Source organism: Hyla sarda, chromosome 1 (assembly GCF_029499605.1).
Source record: "Hyla sarda isolate aHylSar1 chromosome 1, aHylSar1.hap1, whole genome shotgun sequence".
Classification (NCBI taxonomy): Eukaryota; Metazoa; Chordata; class Amphibia; order Anura; family Hylidae; genus Hyla; species Hyla sarda.
The window spans coordinates 217,169,713-217,189,899 of NC_079189.1; the positions used below are offsets into that span (position 1 = coordinate 217,169,713).

Sequence of the window (20,187 nt, forward strand, 5' to 3'; positions counted from 1 at the left end):
ACCCACACCTATCTAAACAGGAAGCTGGAAACAACTGTACTGGATGAACTGGAGACATGTTAAAAATTCAAGTGTTTTGATCCAATAACATGTTTTTAAGGGAATAATAAACTTTTTGGAAATCCTATCGCCCAACGCCTGGGACATGCAATTAAATTTTTTCATGCTTTTAGCCCTGCTCCGTACAAGCAGAGCCGGACCTCGAATTTTAATACGCCGGCACTCAGGGTGTATGGAGAGGGCTCCTGACTTGAGCCGGCTCCATACCTAGCGTCCCTTAGCTGATTCCTGTAGCTGGGAGCCACTGTTAATAGCAAGCATGCGACGATTGACATGGCAAACTATAAAACCTTTAGATCGCCGCTGTCAGCTTTGACAGCAGCGTCTAAATGGTCCTTTAAACCATCCCTGGTGGTCTAGTGGGGTGGATCCACTGTGGAGGTATCCAGAGAGCTTTCCTCTTCATCCCATGGCTGCCATGGATCTGCATTTGATTGAGCCTGCCTGGAGCAGGCTTAACCAAATGAGCACAGATCACACAGATCAATGGAGTTCAACAGAACTGCAATGATCTGTATGGGGAATCTAATGATTCCTCCTAAAAGTCCCCTAAAGGACTAATAAAGTGTTTAAAAAAAAAAAAACACACACATTAACCTCTTCCATATTAAAAGTTCACATCCCCCCTATTTCCCATTTTCCATATAAAAATGATAAAATGAACGTATGTGGTATTGGCGCATGAGTAATTGTCTGAACTATTAAAATATAACATTAAATATCCCATATGGTCAATGTTGTTCACGTAAAAAAAATACCAAACCACGGAATTGTGTTTTTTTTTATAACATCATATCCCAGGAAAAATTAAGTAAAAAGCGATCAAAAAGTCCAATCAAAACCAAAATGGTACCGATACAAAACAGCAGATTACAGCGCAAAAAATTAGCCATCATACAGCCCATTATGCGGAAAAATAAAAATGTTATAGGAGTCAGAAAATGGCAATAAAAGAAATTCTAAAAAGTTTAGAATTTCTTTTTAAATTAGTAAAACATGACGAAAAACTAAACACATTTGGTATTGCTGTAATCAGGCAGACCTAAATTATCAAAATAACAAGTTTGACACACAAGGTGAATGGCGTAAAAAGAAAACCCACACATTTGCATTTTTTCATTCCATGTCACAACACAAATCATTTTTTGTTTCGGAGCATATGTTATGGAAAAATAAAAACGTGTCATTACAAAGCACAATTGGTCCCGCAAAAAACAAGCCCTCATATGGCTCTGTAAATGGAAAAATAGGAGTTATGGCTATTATAGGGCCTGGAGGAAAAAAATTAAAGAGAAAAAACTAAATGAATAAACCAATAAACACCTTATTTACATACTATTTTTGTTAAAATTATTCTGTGTACCAATACAAGTGGACCCCATGAGGGACTAGTAGATTGTGCTTCGTTTTAGACAAGTAGTTTTTTTTTTATTTCCACACCCCTGTGTATATAGTTATAGTTTAGGTAAATGGTACATTGTTAAGCAATCCTGTAGAAAACATTCAAAAATGCTTCTTCAATTCTAACACATCAGGGATGTGGAATTCCTATCGCCCAACGTCCGGGACAAGCAGTTTCGGGCGCCGGGCAGGTGAATTTGTCTGGCCCTTAGCCCGGGCAAGCAGGGCTTGACCTGACAAGTGCGGCGGCGATCTGCAGTCTGTATGGAGCGGGCACCCGACTACTGCCCGCTCCATACTCTGCCGCCTGTGTCCTCCGAAGCAGAGCAGGGGAGATGACAAGCTGTGTATTTGTCTTCTCTCCCCTGCAGAGATAAGACAAACACGTGCGGGGGGGGGGGGGAAGATGAGGGGGGCGTGGCTTCTTTCTCCCCGTGCAGACCTGCATCCTCTGCCTTCGCTCCCCGCACGTCTACTCGGGGAGATGCTTGCGGCGCTCACAGGGGAGTATGGAGCGGGCTCGGGACTCCTGCCCGCTCCATACTCTGCTGCCCCCGACTGTTCTCAGTAGCCGGGGGCCGCCGCTAATAGCCAGCATGCGGCGATCGCCGCGGCTGGCTATTAACCCTTTAGATCGCCGCTGTCAAAGCTGAAAGCGGCGTCTAAAGGGACATGTGAATGCTCCCTGGTGGGCTAGTGGGTTGGATCGCCCCCCGCAGCGAGATCGCAGGGGGGCGATCCACTATGGAGGTAGCCGGAGGACTTACCTCTGTTCCCTGCTGTCCCGCTCTGTCATTGATAGATCCTGGCTGGACTAGGCTATATCAATGGATCACAGAGCACACAGATTAATAGAGTTCAATAGAACTCTATTCATCTGTATGAGGAATCTAATGATTCCTCCTATAATTGTAATAAAGTGTAAAAAAAATAAAAAAAATGTTTTAATAAAAGTTTGAAAGACACACATTAACACAGTGGTTTTCAAACTGTGGCCCTCCAGATGTTACAAAACTACAATTCCCAGCATGCCAGGACAGCTGTTGGCTGTCCGGGCATGCTGGGAGTTGTAGTTTTGCAACATCTGGAGGGCCACAGTTTGAAGATCGCTGCATTAACCCCTTCCATGTTAAAAGTTCAAATCACCCCCTTTCCTATATAAAAACATGCAAACATAATAAAAATAAACATATTTGGTATCGCTTCGTGCGTAATTGTACAACCTATTAAAATATAACATTATGTATCCCGTACGGCAAATGTAAAAAAAAATACCAAACCTCAGATTTGCAATTTTTATAATATCCCAGAAAAAAAAAGTTAAAAAGCGATTAAAAAGTCAGATCAATACCAAAATGGTACCGATAGAAAAAACAGATTATGGCGCAAAAAATGAGCCCTCATACAGCCTGGTGTGCGGAAAAAAATAAAGCTACAGGGGTTAAAAAATGGCAATTAAAAAAATTAGAAAAAGTTCAGAATTAGTAAAACATGACGTAAACGATACAAATCTGGTATTGCTGTAATCAGGCGCCTAAAGTATAAAACTAACATGTTACCTCAACCACAAGGTAAATGGCGCAGAAAAGAAAACCACCAAATCTGCTAAATTATCTTTTACTATTTCAATTTCACTACCCTAAATAAATATATATATTATATATAAAATATTTATTTATTATTTTTTGGTTCAGAGAATATTTTATTGAAAAATTAAAAGGTATCATTATAGTAGGTAGTTATGGCTATTATAGGGCGAGGAGGAAAAAATTTTAGCGTAAAAGCGAAAATTGGCCGGACAAGTGGATCGTCATGAGGGACAAGTAGATTTTGCTCCATTTTAGTCCCGTGGACAAGCAGTTTTTTATAAAATTTTGGGATTTTTTTTTTGGGACATTATGGGAAATAGTTAAATGTTGTCATTCCCCAACACATGTAGATTCAGTGTCCAGCATATAATGGCATTGTATTACAGGCAGACTATTTCTCTCTATATTGAATGACTAATTGTGGTAAATGGCAGTTCACATTTTAAAGTAGTACAGAAAAAGGAAGTTACATTCAACCACACAGGTTTGTAGAATTTTATCAGTTCCTGACCAACAAGCTTATATATCTCCTTTCATGCTCCAACTAAAGCAGAAGTCGTCAAATCATAGTTTACATTCACATATAAAAATACACTGAATGTTATAATATTATTAATAAATATTAGGGATCGACCGATTAACGGTATGGCCGATATTATCAGCCGATAATCACGATTTTGGGCATTATCGGTATCGGCAATTATCTTGCCGATAAGCCGATAATGCCCCGCCCCCCGCACCGCCCCCACCGCACCGTGACCGCCACCCCCTCGACACGCCACACCGCACCCCCGACCCACCGCACCGCGTCCCACCCCCCCACCGTGATGCTAGGCGGTATACCGGTATGGATTTTTGCCCATACCGCTATACCGGTCGGGCCCCTCCCCCACCCTCCGAGTCAATAAAAAAATTCAACTTACCCGTAATGGGGGTGGTACGGGCCATCCATCCTTCCTTCCTGTAGTGTCCGGGGGCGTTCCGGGTGAAGAGTGAACCGGTCCGGGCTGTCCTTCTCCCACGGTCTTCTTCTCCACTCCGGGCAGGCTCCGGCCTAGTACGCTGCATAGACGTCGCTACGCCGTGACGTCAGGTACGTCGCTGCGCACGGGCGTCACTGCGCAGCGGCGTCTATGCAGCGTACTAGGCCGGAGCCTGCCCGGAGTGGAGAAGATGACAGCCGGAGAAGAAGGACAGCCCGGACCGGATCACCCTCCACCCGGAACGCCCCCGGACACTACAGGAACGATGGATGGCTGGCCCGGACCACCCTGACAGGTAGGGGAGAGAAGCAGGTGGCGGCGGCGGCCTATGGCCCCGCTTTAAATCAATGATCTGCAGCGGTGTCGCAGGGGGTTAAATAGCCGATAACTTATACCGGAATAAGTTATCGGCTATCGGCCCTAACCTGCACCGATTATCGGTATCGGCCCTAAAAAACGATATCGGTCGATCCCTAATAAATATCTATAGTGTTGAAGGCACTAGCCCTAGAGCTGTGTAAAAACTACTGCACGGTTTGTAGAAAAACACCATGGCCCAGATTTCTCAAACTGTGTGAGAGGAAATATAGAGATTTTTCCACAGCAACCAATCACAGCTCAGCTAACGAGCTGTGGTAAAGTGAAAGCTGAGCTGTGATTGGTTGTTCTGGGAAAATGACTTTTTTTCTCTCACATAGTTTGATAAATCTGGGCCCATATTAGCAAGGGGATGGGAAACTAAACAAAACTTACCTGTTTTGTTTTGGATAGAAAAAAAAATTAACCCATTTTTAGACTGGGTACACATCATGTTTTTGTATCCAGTTTATTTATTTATTTATTTTTTCTTTCCTTTAAAAAATTGGATAGAAAAAAAAATTTACCCAAAGAAAAACTGGTAATCTTTTTTTTTCCTGCTTAAATGAATCAGAGAACAGAAACACAGATGTTTTCTGAAAGAAGAAAAAATAACACAGCCCTAAAATGTCCTTTAACTTCTGCCTTAAAAAAAAAAAGAAAAAACTTTTTAACTATGCGTGTATTAGAGTTAACGTTTTAAGGCTTGAACCCTTCAGTCTTTGGACATGGAGAAATCCAGGCGCCTGCAGCACTAAGCTGAGGTTCCTAGAGGGGGCCGGAAGCAGCTTTATTACAGGACTGAATGAAAGCTCATTTTCCTGGTTTTCATAAGCTCTGCTCCTCTATAGGTCACTATGGCAGAGAGTTTTTCTTAATAATCTTCAATTTTCACTTATTTAAGAAGTAAACTGCAGCTCTAGTCCACATTCCAATGCACAAAGGCATTGCATTCCAGTCTGCTGGTAAAATGTTAATCGGATTAAGTAGTGCCACTGTACACTCTAAAGGCCCTGGACCAGAGGTTAACTTGGGAAAGACCATGAAGTAAAAAGTTAATGTGTCAACAAATCAGCACTACTTCAATTAATGTGCAGCGCTTGCCTGGAAGAATGTATTAGAATTACAAAAAGGAGACATTACTTATATACCAATCATATATATTGATCAGTCACTACATTAAAACCAGATCTTGTGTAGGTCCCTCATGTTCTGCCAATACAGACTGACCCATAGCATGGGTTCTACATGTCCTCTAAAGTGGTCCTGTGATATCGGGTGCCAAGACATTAGCAGTAGATCCTCTAAGTCCTATAAGTTGCAAGGTGAGACTTACATTCAGACTTATCGTAGTTTTCCAGATTCAGATCTGAGACAGCTGGAAGCTAGAATTCGGATGCTGTGCCCATAACTTTTCTCTGATAACGCACTTGGATAAAAAGCAGCTTTAGTTATCCTATTCTAAGAATGTATGGGATGGAGCTGCAGCAGCATGTAGTGATGCTGTCCCTGTCCTCCTACCAGCTAGTCATGAGTATGAGTGAGTATGAGCTGGTATGAGTGACTGACATCCTGAGTGCCAGGCAGTTCATACAAAAGCCCTGCACTCAGGGGGTCAACTAAGATGGAAACCAGGATATATGTGGGCTACCATAGATGTGTCTGCCTTATATTCTAATATCCCACATAATCATGAAATAGAAGTTATCGGATCTCTATAGATAAGAGATCATTCCATGCCTGATGCACAGAAAAATGTCATCAGCGACAGTATCAAATACATACTTCAACATACATTTTTTATTTTTTTTTATTTCATTCTTACAGACGTAGGGTACAACTATGGGCACACAGTTCGCTCCAGCTTTTGCAAATATATATATATATATATATATATATATATATATATATAGGCATATGAAACAGAGTACATCTACTGTAATCACCCTTAGATCAACAACATCATACTCTACAAACCCTATATTGATGACCTCCTATTCATTTGGGATGGATCAGAAGAAGTCACCAAATTTACTAAACATCTAAACCAAAATAACTTCAATATCACATTGTCTAGCAAATACTCAAAAAGTTCTATTGAGTACTTTGACTAAGGCTAGGTTTACATATATCCGGCGAAAGTGGATGAAAATTGCCACAACTGATGCCAGAAGTGCATCAGTTGGCATCATCCGGCATCCATTAATTGTGATCGCTGGATGGGAAAACGCAGCATGATGTGTTCTCCTGTCTGTGCCGGTCCGGCAAGTCCAATCAAGTCCAATGTGATCAGTTATGGATTAATTTTCTGAAAACTGACGCCAGACATATGTAAAGGGGGTCTTAGAGTTATCCAACGAAGGAGATAAAATGATCACAAAAACTAAATTTATTTCAAGAAAGTCGACTGTAACAGCCTTCTCACAAACACGAATCCACAGATACCCAAAACATGGGTATGATAAACAAGCTAAAGAAAAAGTCTCAGCCCACCTGGAGGACGTGCATGGCAATCCTAAAGAAAACAATAGTGTTCAGCCTGCTATCACAGTTATAACTCATCTACTTTTATTAAAATTCTTCTAAAATTCCAGAATGGGCAGCAGAAAAAGTACAGGAAAAGACTCCCTTAATCATAGCACACTTTGTTATTTTGTCTATTGATTTATGTATAAGTTACAGGGACCACAACCCTATAATATATATAATATATTTATGACTATATTTGTGTATGAATTTTATAATAAACAACACTTGTGATCTATAATAACTCTCCATCTTTTGGATTGTGCCACACAACCAGGAGTTTTGTCCACTTCAGACTCGCTGTACTTCTCAGCTGGTTCATTCTGACGCGATACCCAGAAAGCTGCTCCGCGTGTATTATGTTTATATAGTAGTTGTGTCTCCTATACAACCAAAAAAGTTGAGCAGGGGGGGGGGGGGGGGGGGGTTGGGTTCTTCCTATCTGTATCTACTACTATGCCCAGTTATACTGCTTTATGAGGCTTCTTTTATGCATTCTTAGATAGATAACTAAGCTGGAGTGGATGGGAGGAGGGCAGAGGCATCAGGATAGTCTACCATCAGAGAAAAGTTATGGGCACATCAGCTAAACAATTACCAGGCCCTGAGGACTGGGCTATATAGGGTTAATAGGGGACCTGACAGGTTTACTTCAAAAAGGGTTGTTTTCTCACGTAATAATAAAAAAAAAAATTCAGAATGGTGTAAACTACCAGAACAAGTTAAACTCATCTTAGCAATCCCTCGGAGCGGTATGGTATTTCTTGTTTTGTAATACACCAGTCTGAATATTTTTCAAAGAAATTGAAGTGAAAAGAAAACTCATTAAAACAGTAATTAATGCTTAAAAAAAAAACCACATACTCTAACACAGAAACTGGTGCTTAAGAACAAAATATGGGAGTTATATGACTGTTAAAAAAGTTGTCTGGTGGGAAAAATACTTTAGAAAAAGGGATAGAATGGCTTAAATGGTATATACTTGTACAGAAAATGTTTATAAAGCAATAGCAATATAAAGCAATAGAAAGCCAATTGCTAATGCCATGCTATTTGTGTGATGTCATCTCCCAAAGATCCAGAGATCAGATATTACACAAAGAAGGGTTAAAAGGGGTACTCCACTGGACAGCGTTCGGAACATTTAGTTCCAAATGCTGTGTATGTGCTGCGGGGGTTCGCCACGCCCCTCGTGACATCACGCCACTACCTCTCAATGCAAGTCTATGGGAGGGGACGTGGCGGCCACCATGCCCGCTCCCATAGACTTCTATTGAGGGTGTGTGGCCTGCAGGAATGAGGGGCGTGGACAACCCCCGGAGCACGCTCAGCGTTCGGAACTAAATGTTAGGAACGCTGCCCAGTGGGGTATCCCTTTAACCCCTTAAGGACTCAGCCCATTTTGGCCTTAAGGACTCAGACAATTAAATTTTTACGTTTTTATTTTTTCCTCCTCGCCTTCTAAAAATCATAACTCTTTTATATTTTCATCCACAGACTAGTATGAGGGCTTATTTTTTGCGCGACCAGTTGTCCTTTGTAATGACACTCATTATATCATAAAATGTATGGCGCAACCAAAAAAACACTATTTTTGTGGGGAAATTAAAACGAAAAACGCAATTTTGCTAATTTTGGGAGGTTTTGTTTTCACGCCGTACAATTTCTGGTAAAAATGACATGTGTTCTTTATTCTGAGGGTCAATACGATTAAAATGATACCCATTATTATATACTTTTATATTATTGTTGCGCTTAAAAAAAATCACAAACTTTTTAACCAAATTAGTACGTTTATAATCCCTTTATTTTAATGACCTATAACTTTTTTATTTTTCCGTATAAGCGGCGGTATGGGGGCTCATTTTTTGCGCCATGATCTGTACTTTTTTTTGATACCACATTTGCATATAAAAAACTTTTAATACATTTTTTATAATTTTTTTTTAATAAAATGTATTAAAAAAGTAGGAATTTTGGACTTTTTTAATTTTTTTTCGTTCACGCCGTTCACCGTACGGGATAATTAACATTTTATTTTAATAGTTCGGACATTTACGCACGCGGCGATACCAAATATGTCTATAAAAAATGTTTACGCTTTTTGGGGGTAAAATAGGAAAAAAACGGACGTTTTACTTTTTTATTGGGGGAGGGGATTTTTCACTTTTTTTTTACTTTTACATTTTTTTTTTACACTTGAATAGTCCCCATAGGGGACTATTCATAGCAATACCATGATTGCTAATACTGATCTGTTCTATGTATAGGACATAGAACAGATCAGTATTATCGGTCATCTCCTGCTCTGGTCTGCTCGATCACAGACCAGAGCAGGAGACGCCGGGAGCCGCACGGAGGAAGGAGAGGGGACCTCCGTCCGGCGTTATGAATGTTCGGATCCCCGCAGCAGCGCTGCGGGCGATCCGATCGTTCATTTTAATCGCGAACTGCCGCAGATGCCGGGATCTGTATTGATCCCGGCACCTGAGGGGTTAATGGCGGACGCCCGCGAGTTCGCGGGCGTCGGCCATTGCCGGCGGGTCCCTGGCTGCGATCAGCAGCCGGGATCAGCCGCGCATGACACGGGCATTGCTCCGATGCCCGCGGTTATGCTTAGGACGTAAATGTACGTCCTGGTGCGTTAAGTACCACCACACCAGGACGTACATTTACGTCCTGCGTCCTTAAGGGGTTAAACATCCTACATAGAAAGGGTGAACTGTGAACAATATTAATGCTGTCAGGCAGAAAGTGACTGGCAATAAGTGATGTCACTGACTATCCTAGGAGATAAAAAGAAGAGTCATTGTCACATTAAACTAAAAAGACCTCAAAGTCCCTAAATTAAATGTTATTTGGTCTATGTGGGTCACCCAAGAGCAAACAATGGAACAAGTGCAGAAACAAAGTTAATTTCCTTAAAACAGAGCACACCTATTGTCTATATTCTCCACCCAAAGCACATATGGAGGCAAGAAATACCGTATTACATAGACATGACAGGTTCAGGCCGATTGTTACATATGCAAAGGGTTGCTTCCTTTATCAACAAAAGACATAAAATGTTATGTCAGGGGACAGAATTTTTTCATATATATGGATCGGGGCATGTTAAACATAAAAAAAAAAATAAAATAATAAAAAGTCCTTGTCACTTTCTACAATCCCCCTGCAGCTACCATAATGATACCTCCCGAAACCGAAACCCCATGCTGCTTTCTGTGACACCTCATCCCCGCAGGAACTGACTGCAGCATTATTCTGCCACAGTCAGGGACTACCTGAGAAGTCAGTTCTATTCCTCACAGAACTAGTGGTGACAAGCGGGGACCTGGAGTCGTCGGAATGGCAGCTGTGGGGGATTTTTTTTAATGCTTAAAGCAATACTGTCAATAAAAAAAAAAAAAAAACTTTTGATGTGTCAGGCAAGGACCCCCACCAAGGAGAAACGCATTACTGGGGATGGGCTTCATAGACTTATAATGGAACCAGTCTGCTGAAATGAGACAAATTGAGCACAGAGCCAGGGAGTGAAGCACCCACGCACCCACCTATCCCATCTGTATCTAGATATCTGTTACTGTGACAGTTACATTTTAATGCGTCCCCAGCCAAATATAAAAAAGTTTTTCCCCCATGGCCACAAATGTGTGGAAAAGATAACAATATATGATAAACATCTCAAAGTTGCGCCGTTTTCTCTATTTGGAAAGCCACACCCTCTTGTCAGCCATGCCTACCGTCATCACACACCACATACATCCTGAAAATAGTGACAGAGGGAGGGCATGTGACTCCAATAGAACACACAGCCCTGTCATTGTTTTGTGCTTCTCGGGTATCTGTCCAAGCATACATGAAAGCATTATACCAAGTTTTGTACATGAAAGCATTATATAAGTTTTGTACATGAAAGCATTATACCAAGTTTTGTCCATGTATGCTATTGTTGTCATATCACAGACTTTCTGACATGTGCACTGCACACGCACCACATAGTTTATTCATTATGACCAACTTCCCAAATATGACAGGAACTACACCCAAGCAGTGCCTGAAAATATCCAACCAGTCAAGTTTTCGACAAACATCTGACATGATCTTTTCTGTCACGAGAAGGGGACGACGACAGCAACAGATGGTCTAAATCTGTCAGGACAGAAGACACAAAAATCACTTGTTTATTGTCAGCTTTATACAAGTCCTCGCACCAGGTTCTCATCAATGTTTAAGATGGTTCACAAAAGAAGGCCTGTGATCTTATTTCCCAGCACACAGCATTTATACCGTGGCTGTGAAATGACTCCACCCGTCAGCCAGCTTCCACCACACTATACCTAATTCTCGTGCCATATGGAAGGAGCTTAATGCAGGACATTCCCTATGATGCCATCCACATTCACCCCCTGACCTGAGCTAACAGACATGCTGTATAACAACCAGCAGCCCTATCTGATGAATGTTGACCTGGAAAAGAACAAGGGTAAAGAAATAGACTTCAGATTTTCTTATGCTCATTGTTAAAGAGTAGCTCCCACCATCCTATTTTTTTTTTCTGTCCCTGCCTATTGCCAATCTATCCCTAACCCCCTCCCTGCTTTTAATTTTAATTTTTACTATAATAAAAATGCCTTTTGTCTGCCTGGCAGTGTGCTCACTACCAGGCAGACTTCCCCAGCAGGCACCAAGTCACTGATGCCTGCTGGGGGGGGACTTCTGCCCTTAGTTCATCTACACAGGGTGCCTCCAGCTGTTTCACCACTACAACTCCCAGCTTGCCCTGACATCTATTGGCTGTCAGGGCATGCTGGGAGTTGTAGTATTGAAACAGCTGGAGGCACCCTGTGTAGATAAACTATTAGTTAGTTACAAGCTGCGCTGTGGCACTACGGCGCTAGCCCGTCCACCCCCCCCCCACTACAGCGCTAGCCCATTCCCTCCTCCCCCTTGCCCCCTCATTACACTTGCAGTTACTGCAGAGTCCAGCAGCGGGCATGCAGGGTCAGAGGCGGCGATGTTTGGGAGGAGTGGCCGGGGAGCCAATGCGCTCGCTCCCGCCTGTCTGATTGACAGGCAGGGAGCGAGTGCAGCCTAACTGAAAAAGGACTGATTGCCAGGCCAAAATCAGTCCTTTTTCAGGCGTGACGTCACGCCAGGCTGCAGCCGGCCACTAGGAGGGTGACCCCTAGTGGCCGGTTTTTATATGTAAATTAAACCTTTTTAATAAAAAAATAAAAATAATAAAAGTATATTAGAGATATGTTGTAGTACATAAGTACTACAACATATCAAAAAATAAAGTTGGTGACAGTGCCCATTTAAAGGAGGCATCTTTATTATTTGCAATACATTTTGTAATGATACATATATAGGTGTACATAAATATAATGTAATGCACTTTCTCAGAAGATCCTTCTCCCCAGGATGAGCGGTGGCATGTCAGGGGGGTGACAATAAGGGATATTCAGCAGCCAGGAAGTATTTGGCAGCTTTACAATTTGGCAAATGCATACAAGAAATTATACCAGTAATTTGCCAGGCCGATGCTTCACCAGCTGTGAAGGCACAGAAAGTAGTGAGAAATACTGATCTATTTTGTTATGTATAACCAAGGCAAAGTCAATCCCTGTCTGAATGTTTGATGCGTTTCATATCAGCTTTGGAATCAAACATGTTCTATTTGTTTGGTGTACTTATGTTGCACAAAAGGATATCATTAGTGTCCCTTCCACTGGTGGCTTGAAGAAGGGAGTAGAAGCATTGCCTCTTTGGCTCCTCTCAGAAGCACAGGGAGAAAAATCTTGCATAATGAATAATGTTGAGGATGAGAGGGATAAAAAAAAAAAAATAAAAAAAAAAAAGACAGGGGCGCTCCCTTGTAGCGTATATGAACTCTGTGTGATCCCTCCACCGCACCTAAGTGATATACTCACCTTCTGGAGATGATGTCTCGATTCCACGACTGTGGCGGGTCAGGGTGGTCGAGGTGCACTTGGGTAAATGGAATTGGAGCTGCTGCACTCGGACCGATTCTGGGTTCCCAAAAAGGGATCAGCTTGAAAATGTGCAAGTGATATGAAAAAGGCAGTCTAGGAGGCGCTGCTCGAGGTTGCTCGCAGTAAAACAGATGCAGGCTGGCACAGGACAATAAATATTTTTGTTGAAATATACGGACAACGCATTTCGGCACTTGAGGGTGCCTTCCTCAGGTCCAATTTGGCAGTACACTTTGTTGGGGTAGGTACATTCAAAAATGTGCTGGTAGGGATCACACCGACGCTGAAACAAAAACAGGATCCCTACCAGCACACATTTGAAGGTACCCACCCCAACAAAGTGTACTGCTAAATTGGACCTGAGGAAGGCACCCTCGAGTGCCGAAACACGTTGTCCGTATATTTCAATAAAAATATTTATTGTCATGTGCCGGCCTGCATCGGTTTTACTGCATGCAACCTCGAGCAGCGCCTCCTAGACTGTCTTATTCATATCACTTGTGCATAATGAATAAAAGCTCCCAATAGGCTTAAGCTCTGCTTATGCTCAATTTAAATGGGCACAGTCAGATTCAAAAATGTTTTATTTGTTATACATCTTGGCAAAACATTAACCTTTCTAATATACCTTAGAAGAAAATGTTATCTCCTTTTTATAGAAATCACCACTTTTTATAAAAAAGACCACTAGGGGTCTCCATACCATCTAGAACATAATCCAGTACAGATGCAGCATCACCTTTGTCCCAGCTGAAAAACAAGCTGGGACAAAGTCCATGAAGTTAAGGTGGAACTAGCATTAGGACTAGCTCTGTGCACACCCCTCTGCCATCTCACAAACTCCTGTCTGAAAAAAAATAGGAGGGGGTTACAGAGCAGCCTGCAGTGACTGGATTAGGAGACCCAGTACAGCAGACTCAGGGAGGAAGTGAATACATGGTGAGTGAAGGTGAGCTCAGTACTTGCCTCGGAAGTTCCTGAGCAGTGGATGTCAGAATGAGTGATCAGCAAAACAGAGGGATTTGTGAGCCAAATACAGAAGCTAGACACATAAAAGAGACAACATGTAAAAAAACATGTATGGCCTAGTGAGCAACATATATAAGCATTATTTTTACTGTTATATGACAGGTATGGCTTCAAAATATCGTCCAAAATCAATGTAATGTTATTAATCAACTATGCTGCTGGAGACTGTCTTTTGAATCAACACAATCCGCTAGTTTATGCTATCAGATACCAAGTACAAAGACAAATACAGAGGCCCAAAGGACTGAACAAATGTCTGGTATCATTCATGCAGACCTTGCACTTTACTGGTACCAAAAATAAAGCAGTGTAGGAGCCTAATGAACTTCTGAATGCTTCTGGCCAAAATGACATCACATCTGGTCTGCATCATACTAGATCTTTGAACAGTCAGGAATATTGTGATGTGGTCACAAGATGATAGAGGTGAAAAGTCACTGCAATGTTCAGTCCGCTATAGCAGTTCACATCCCACCGGATTCCACTTTTTCGCAATATAATTTTTTTTTTTTTGTTTTTTTGTTTTTTTTTTACAGGAAATATGGAATTAATAAAACTCCTTGCAGACAGATGTCTGAGCAGCGCCTGACTCACCTCCATAGCACACATAACACAATGCTGCTCTTTCGTCACATTCAGCATTGAGGTTATCGGTTCAATCCCAACCAACGCACTTTGAAAATGGGGTCTGTACCTTCTACTATGTTCAAATAACTTCTGTATTATACTTGTAATGGGATATTCAATCTTCGGTATGTTCACATATAAAATGACCCTACTTTAATGGTATACTTGGTCCATTCATTTCTTAGGGTAGGGTCACATGTAGCATATTTTCTGCTGCTTATTTTCCTACCCATTGAAGTCAATGGGTACCAAAATACGCAGCTCATTTTGCTATCCACTGATGGATAGGAAAATACGCAGCAGCAAATACGGCACGTGTGACCCTACCCTAAGAGTATAATGTTATTTTGCAGAACTCCAGAGCACAGGTGGTTGTACTTTTTAGTTCTGCAAAACAACAATATACCTGTTATGGGGAAAAAGAAGTGTAAAAATGGACTAAATATAGTCACTGGAAGATCATCTGATGACATTTAGTGACTATGGGGGAGATTTATCAAAACCTGTCCAGAGGAAAAGTTGATGAGTTGCCCATAGCAACCAGAGCGCTTCTTTTAATTTTGAAAAGGCCTCTAAAAAAACGAAAGGAGAAATTTGATTGGTTGCTATGGGCAACCTAGCAACTCTTCCTATGGACAGGTTTTGATAAATCTTCCCCTATGTTCAGTCTACTGGACTCAATGGCCCTAGTGGGAGTATACAACAAAGGTAGAGTCATTTATAGATGCGATCATAGCCCTAGGGTATGTTCACACCCATTGATGACAATGTGATTCTGCTGCACTGTTCACACGGAGGAAATCACGATTTCAGCGTCCTCAAAAAGAAGAGACTTTGGGGGAGATTTAACAAAATCTGTCCAGAGGAAAAGTTGCTGAGTTGCCCATAGCAACCAATCAGATTGCTTCTTTCATTTTGCAGAGGCCTTTTCAAAAATGAAAGAAGCAATCTGATTGGTTGCTATGGGCAACTTAGCAACTTTTCCTCTAGACAGGTTTTGATAACTCTCCCCCTTTGTCTATTCTTTTTGCAGATTTCACTTGGCAATGCATTGCCGTCTATGAGACAGTGCATTTCTGAAGGATCCTAGCGCCCACACGTTTTTCGTGCATACATTATGTACTTTTTACACTATGTGAGCAGATTATGGCGTATCCACTGGATATGCTACAAATATCTGAAAGGTTCCAGTTCCACACCTGTTTCCAGAACGGGGACTGAACAGAGTGGTGGTCGGGATTACAGAAACAGTAAAGCTCGCTGTGTTCCACTCTTCATAACTTTATAAGCAGCAAGTTCTGAAAATACATAGCACAACAACTTCTAAGTCCCCATAACCCCCCTCCCCCATTAAGTTCTATTAGGCCCAGTTCACACTACATAAATTTCCGAACAGCATTCCGCGGAATGAAGCTTAACATGCAGGTGAATGGGTATTCCGTGAACCCATTCACACTGCGGAATTTTCTGGTCGGAATTTCCAAAAATTGTGCCAAAACATTGAACCTGCTCAATGTTCTGGCGGAAACCACTCTGTAGACTATGCCGCCTATGGCGTAGTCCTAGCGCTGACTGATTCAGCCAGGCTGGAAATTCTATAGTGTGGACCCGGCCTAAGCAAAGCAGACACAGCTGAACACAGCAAGCGTATCTGTCTCCATATTCCCTGCAACCTCTCTGTTCAGTCCCTGCCCGAATGTGGCTGTCAGCACCTGTCTAACAAGGGTAAACGGGGGGTCAGGGGACTGCAGTTCTGAAGATAGGTAAAGGTCCCAAAGGTGAGACCCACATCTATTAGATATTTATGGTATATGCTGAAGATAGGAATGCTCCTCTAGATAGGTTGTCCAGGATTTAAAATAATAATAATTTAAAAGTTCATTATATATATATATATATATATATATATATATATATATATATATATATATATATTTATTTATATATATACACACACACGCATTCCAGATACTCACCTGCTGCACTACGGCCATAGCTCTAGTGGTCCCCATGGGGGAGATTTATCAAAACCTGTGCAAAGCAAAAGTTGCCTAGTTGCCCATAGCAACCAATCAGATCGCTTCTTTCATTTTGCAGAGGCCTTGTCAAAAATATAAGAAGGGATCTGATTGGTTGCTATGGGTAACTAGGCAACTTTTCCTCTGGACAGGTTGTGATAAATCTTCCCCCACCAGTTTTTTATTAACTTTGGCTGCAGCAGTCACGGGGGAGTACATGGACATCATTAATGCAGCAACATTGGCCTCAGCTGTCACATGCTGTGCCTATAGGCATTGCTACCAAGGTGTGTGTCATGGCTGCAGCAAAATGTCCAAAGATTTGAGATCCATTGGAGCTGCAGAACTGTACTGGTTATATATATTTTATTTAGACATATTCCCTTCTGTTGGTTGATATTTTTTTATTTTTTTTTAACATTCCAGCCATGCCCTTTAAATGGCATCCAATAAACCTGGATGCTGTAATAGAATGGACTCACATGCCTATTTTACCACTATAATCACATGGTGATTGTTGGGGGTCCAACTACTGAGACCCCCCCCCCGTAACTCTGTAGAATGGAGAGACCATACCCCAGAATGGAAGGAGCATGTGTGTAACTGCGGGGCTGGGCAATGTCCAGAAGCCCCAAAGACAATGATTGGAGCAATGGCCGGGTATGCCGGGTACTAACTAAGGTTCATGCACTACTACTTGCAACTCGGGTTGAGATACAAAATGATATACGGTATTTTTTTTAAATTATATTCACAATATGATCACTTAACCATGGATATTGTCACTGGTCCAGGATTCTTGCGGAGCTGACTTTCACATGATTCCACATGATCCTCAGAAGACATCATAAAAAGCTTACGATGAATTAAAGTGGAATAGGTTTGTACAACTATATTGTTTATTATTATACCTAGTGCGTAGAATCAAAATTTCACCAAAACAGTGTTTTAACACCCATGGTAAATATAAGATTTGAACAGTCTGAATGCTATTATTATGCGTTGCTTCTTGGTTAAAACATTATAAAAAATAAATAAAAAATAAAATAAACTAAAAAGAAAAGTAAAAGAAGGCTGGAGATAGGCAAAGTACTAGGCAACAAAGTAAACACAAGTCCTTGTTAGGCTGCATTCACACCACGTTTTTGCAATACAGTTCCCGTATACGTTTTCTATGTGAAAACCGTACGGAACCGTATTGAAAACCGTATACCAAAAGATCCATCCGGTTTGCGTCTTGTACGGTTTTGTTCGTTTTTTTTACCCGTACCCAAAACCGTAGCCTACCACAGTTTTTGGCCCGGGTGAAAAACTGTATTAAATCGTATTTTTAAATTTTTTATTTATTTATTTATTTTTACATGGGAGTCAATTGGAACTAGAGATGAGCGAACTTACAGTAAATTCGATTCGTCACGAACTTCTCGGCTCGGCAGTTGATGACTTTTCCTGCATAAATTAGTTCAGCTTTCAGGTGCTCCCGTGGGCTGGAAAAGGTGGATACAGTCCTAGGAAAGAGTCTCCTAGGACTGCATCCACCTTTTCCAGCCCACCGGAGCACCGGAAAGCTGAACCAATTTATGCAGGAAAAGTCAGCAACCGCCGAGCCGAGAAGTTCGTGACGAATCGAATTTACTGTAAGTTCGCTCATCTCTAATTGGAGCCATACAGAACCGTATGTGCATATGGTTCCATCCTGTGTTCACCATACGGTTTGACTTTTTTTTTTTTTCTTGGAATTTCAATCAAACAAGTGAAACTTTATAATGGAGTGAAGAGTTAAAAACTTCTTTTTTTCTTTTAAAAATACGGATGCAATTGGACATCATTTTTCAAACCGTATTCGGGTTAAAATTTGTACACACGTTTTGATACAGTTTAGTCAGGTTTTGAGGAATCCGTTTTCCATCAAAACCCTGATACGGGAACTGTATTACAAAAACGTGGTGTGAATGCACCCTTAGGCTGCATTCACATCTCGTTTTTGAAATACGGTTGCCGTATCCGGATTAGCAAAAAAAAAAAAAAAAAAACATTGAACCATATTCCAAACCGTATGCATAGACATTACATTGACAACCGTAGCATCCGGTTGCGTACGTTTTGCTTCATTTACGGTTGTATGCTGGTTTTTTCCACACACAAACCCGTAATCTACTACGGTTTGAAGTCCGGTTGAAAAACCGTATCCAACCTGTATATGGTTATTTTAAAATGGAGTTCTATGGGAACCGTACGTGCGTACGGTTACATCCTGTTTGCACAATACTGTTTTTTTTTTTGTTTTTTTTGGGAAATTCAATAAAAGAACTTTATTTAAAATGTTGACAAATATAAAACTGTATCCGTTTTTTTCCCCAATGAAAATGTATTAAAACGTATGCAAACGGACATAGTATACAGTTTAAAAACGTGAGGAGGCATATACGGTTGCATAAGTTTCGGTCCGGTTTGGAGACATAAGTTTTTTGGACAGAAACGGGATACGGGACCCGTATTGCAAAAAATGAGATGTGAATGCAGCCTTAGAGAAGTGTTTTCTCAAACAGTGTGCTTCTAGCTGTTGCAAAACTACAACTCCCAGCATGCCCGGACAGCCGAAGGCTGTCCGGGCATGCTGAGAGTTGTAGTTTTGCAACAGCTGGAGGCACTATAAAATTTTGGGAGGAGCAAAGACTAGGCCTCTCCAACACAGAAACCCCTCTGATCAACAAGTCCCCTGCAGCTCACAATGAGCCTGGGCAGCCCACCCCCCTTCAGAGCTGGGCTACATTTTTGGGAACAAGCTGGGTGGCAGTGAAAGTGTTACAGATCGATTAACACATTCAGTGCCACAAGTTTCAGCAGTCTAGACAGTATCCCAGGTTCTATGTATATACTGAAGCAACAAGTGTGTGTACTGCAGGCTGGGGGCAGCACATGGGGTGGCAGTGTGCACCCATAGCTCACCTCTGGTCTATGCGCATCAGTCTCCAAACTTTTCCCCCTTGTTTCCCTCCTTGTGGACGGAGCCCGGTGTCGGATTACTCCTTCTAGAAGTCCCGGAGAGTAAGATCAGGAGAAGAAAACATCCAGAAAGGCGGCAGCAGCAGCAGCCTGAGCATCTCCCGGTGCAGACACTGCCAGGGGCCTGTGTACCCGGCCACAGGACCACATGCCAAGGGCAAAGAGCACCAACTTCCAGCACTCTGCCCAGATAGACAGGATAAAACCGTCAGCGGGCGTGCAGTGACGGACGTCAGCAGCTTCTAGCCGAGCTTGTCCCGTGTTGTTCCCATGTCCAGCTGGAGTTCCCTCTTTGTTGTGAAGCCGCTTCTCTCTGTGCGGATCTTGTAACCATTGTAACAGGGACGCACAGGCTGCCTATCAAACTGCCAGGCTCTCCCTCCCTGACTCATCCCTCTCCACTCCCCACCAGCTCCTCACAGGCTCTCTGCTGCCACCTAGCGCTCACCAGATGACTTTCTATTCACAAGAGATTTCTAGGTTGTTTTAAGGCTGGGTTCACACTTTTGGAGGGAATTTATCAAGGGTGGTGTAGATGAACGATTTTTCTATTAGAAGAAGTATCATGGACAAAAACGTATCCCCTATCCGT

General features: G+C 41.9%; 1 protein-coding gene across 6 annotated transcripts in view; it reads right to left on the reverse strand.

Moving 5' to 3' along the window:
- Positions 1-19,982, reverse strand: part of PTPN13 (protein tyrosine phosphatase non-receptor type 13) — a 216,891-nt gene extending 196,909 nt beyond the window's left edge. For 5 of the 6 annotated variants that reach the window (XM_056568746.1, XM_056568744.1, XM_056568745.1 and 2 more), the window contains exon 1: positions 19,539-19,982. The gene's annotated coding sequence lies outside the window, so the exon portion shown is untranslated. Of the gene's footprint in view, positions 1-16,547; positions 16,630-19,538 lie in introns of those variants that run through there. The other variant, XM_056568742.1, reaches the window with a different exon arrangement.
- Between the last annotated feature and the right edge of the window lie 205 nt (positions 19,983-20,187).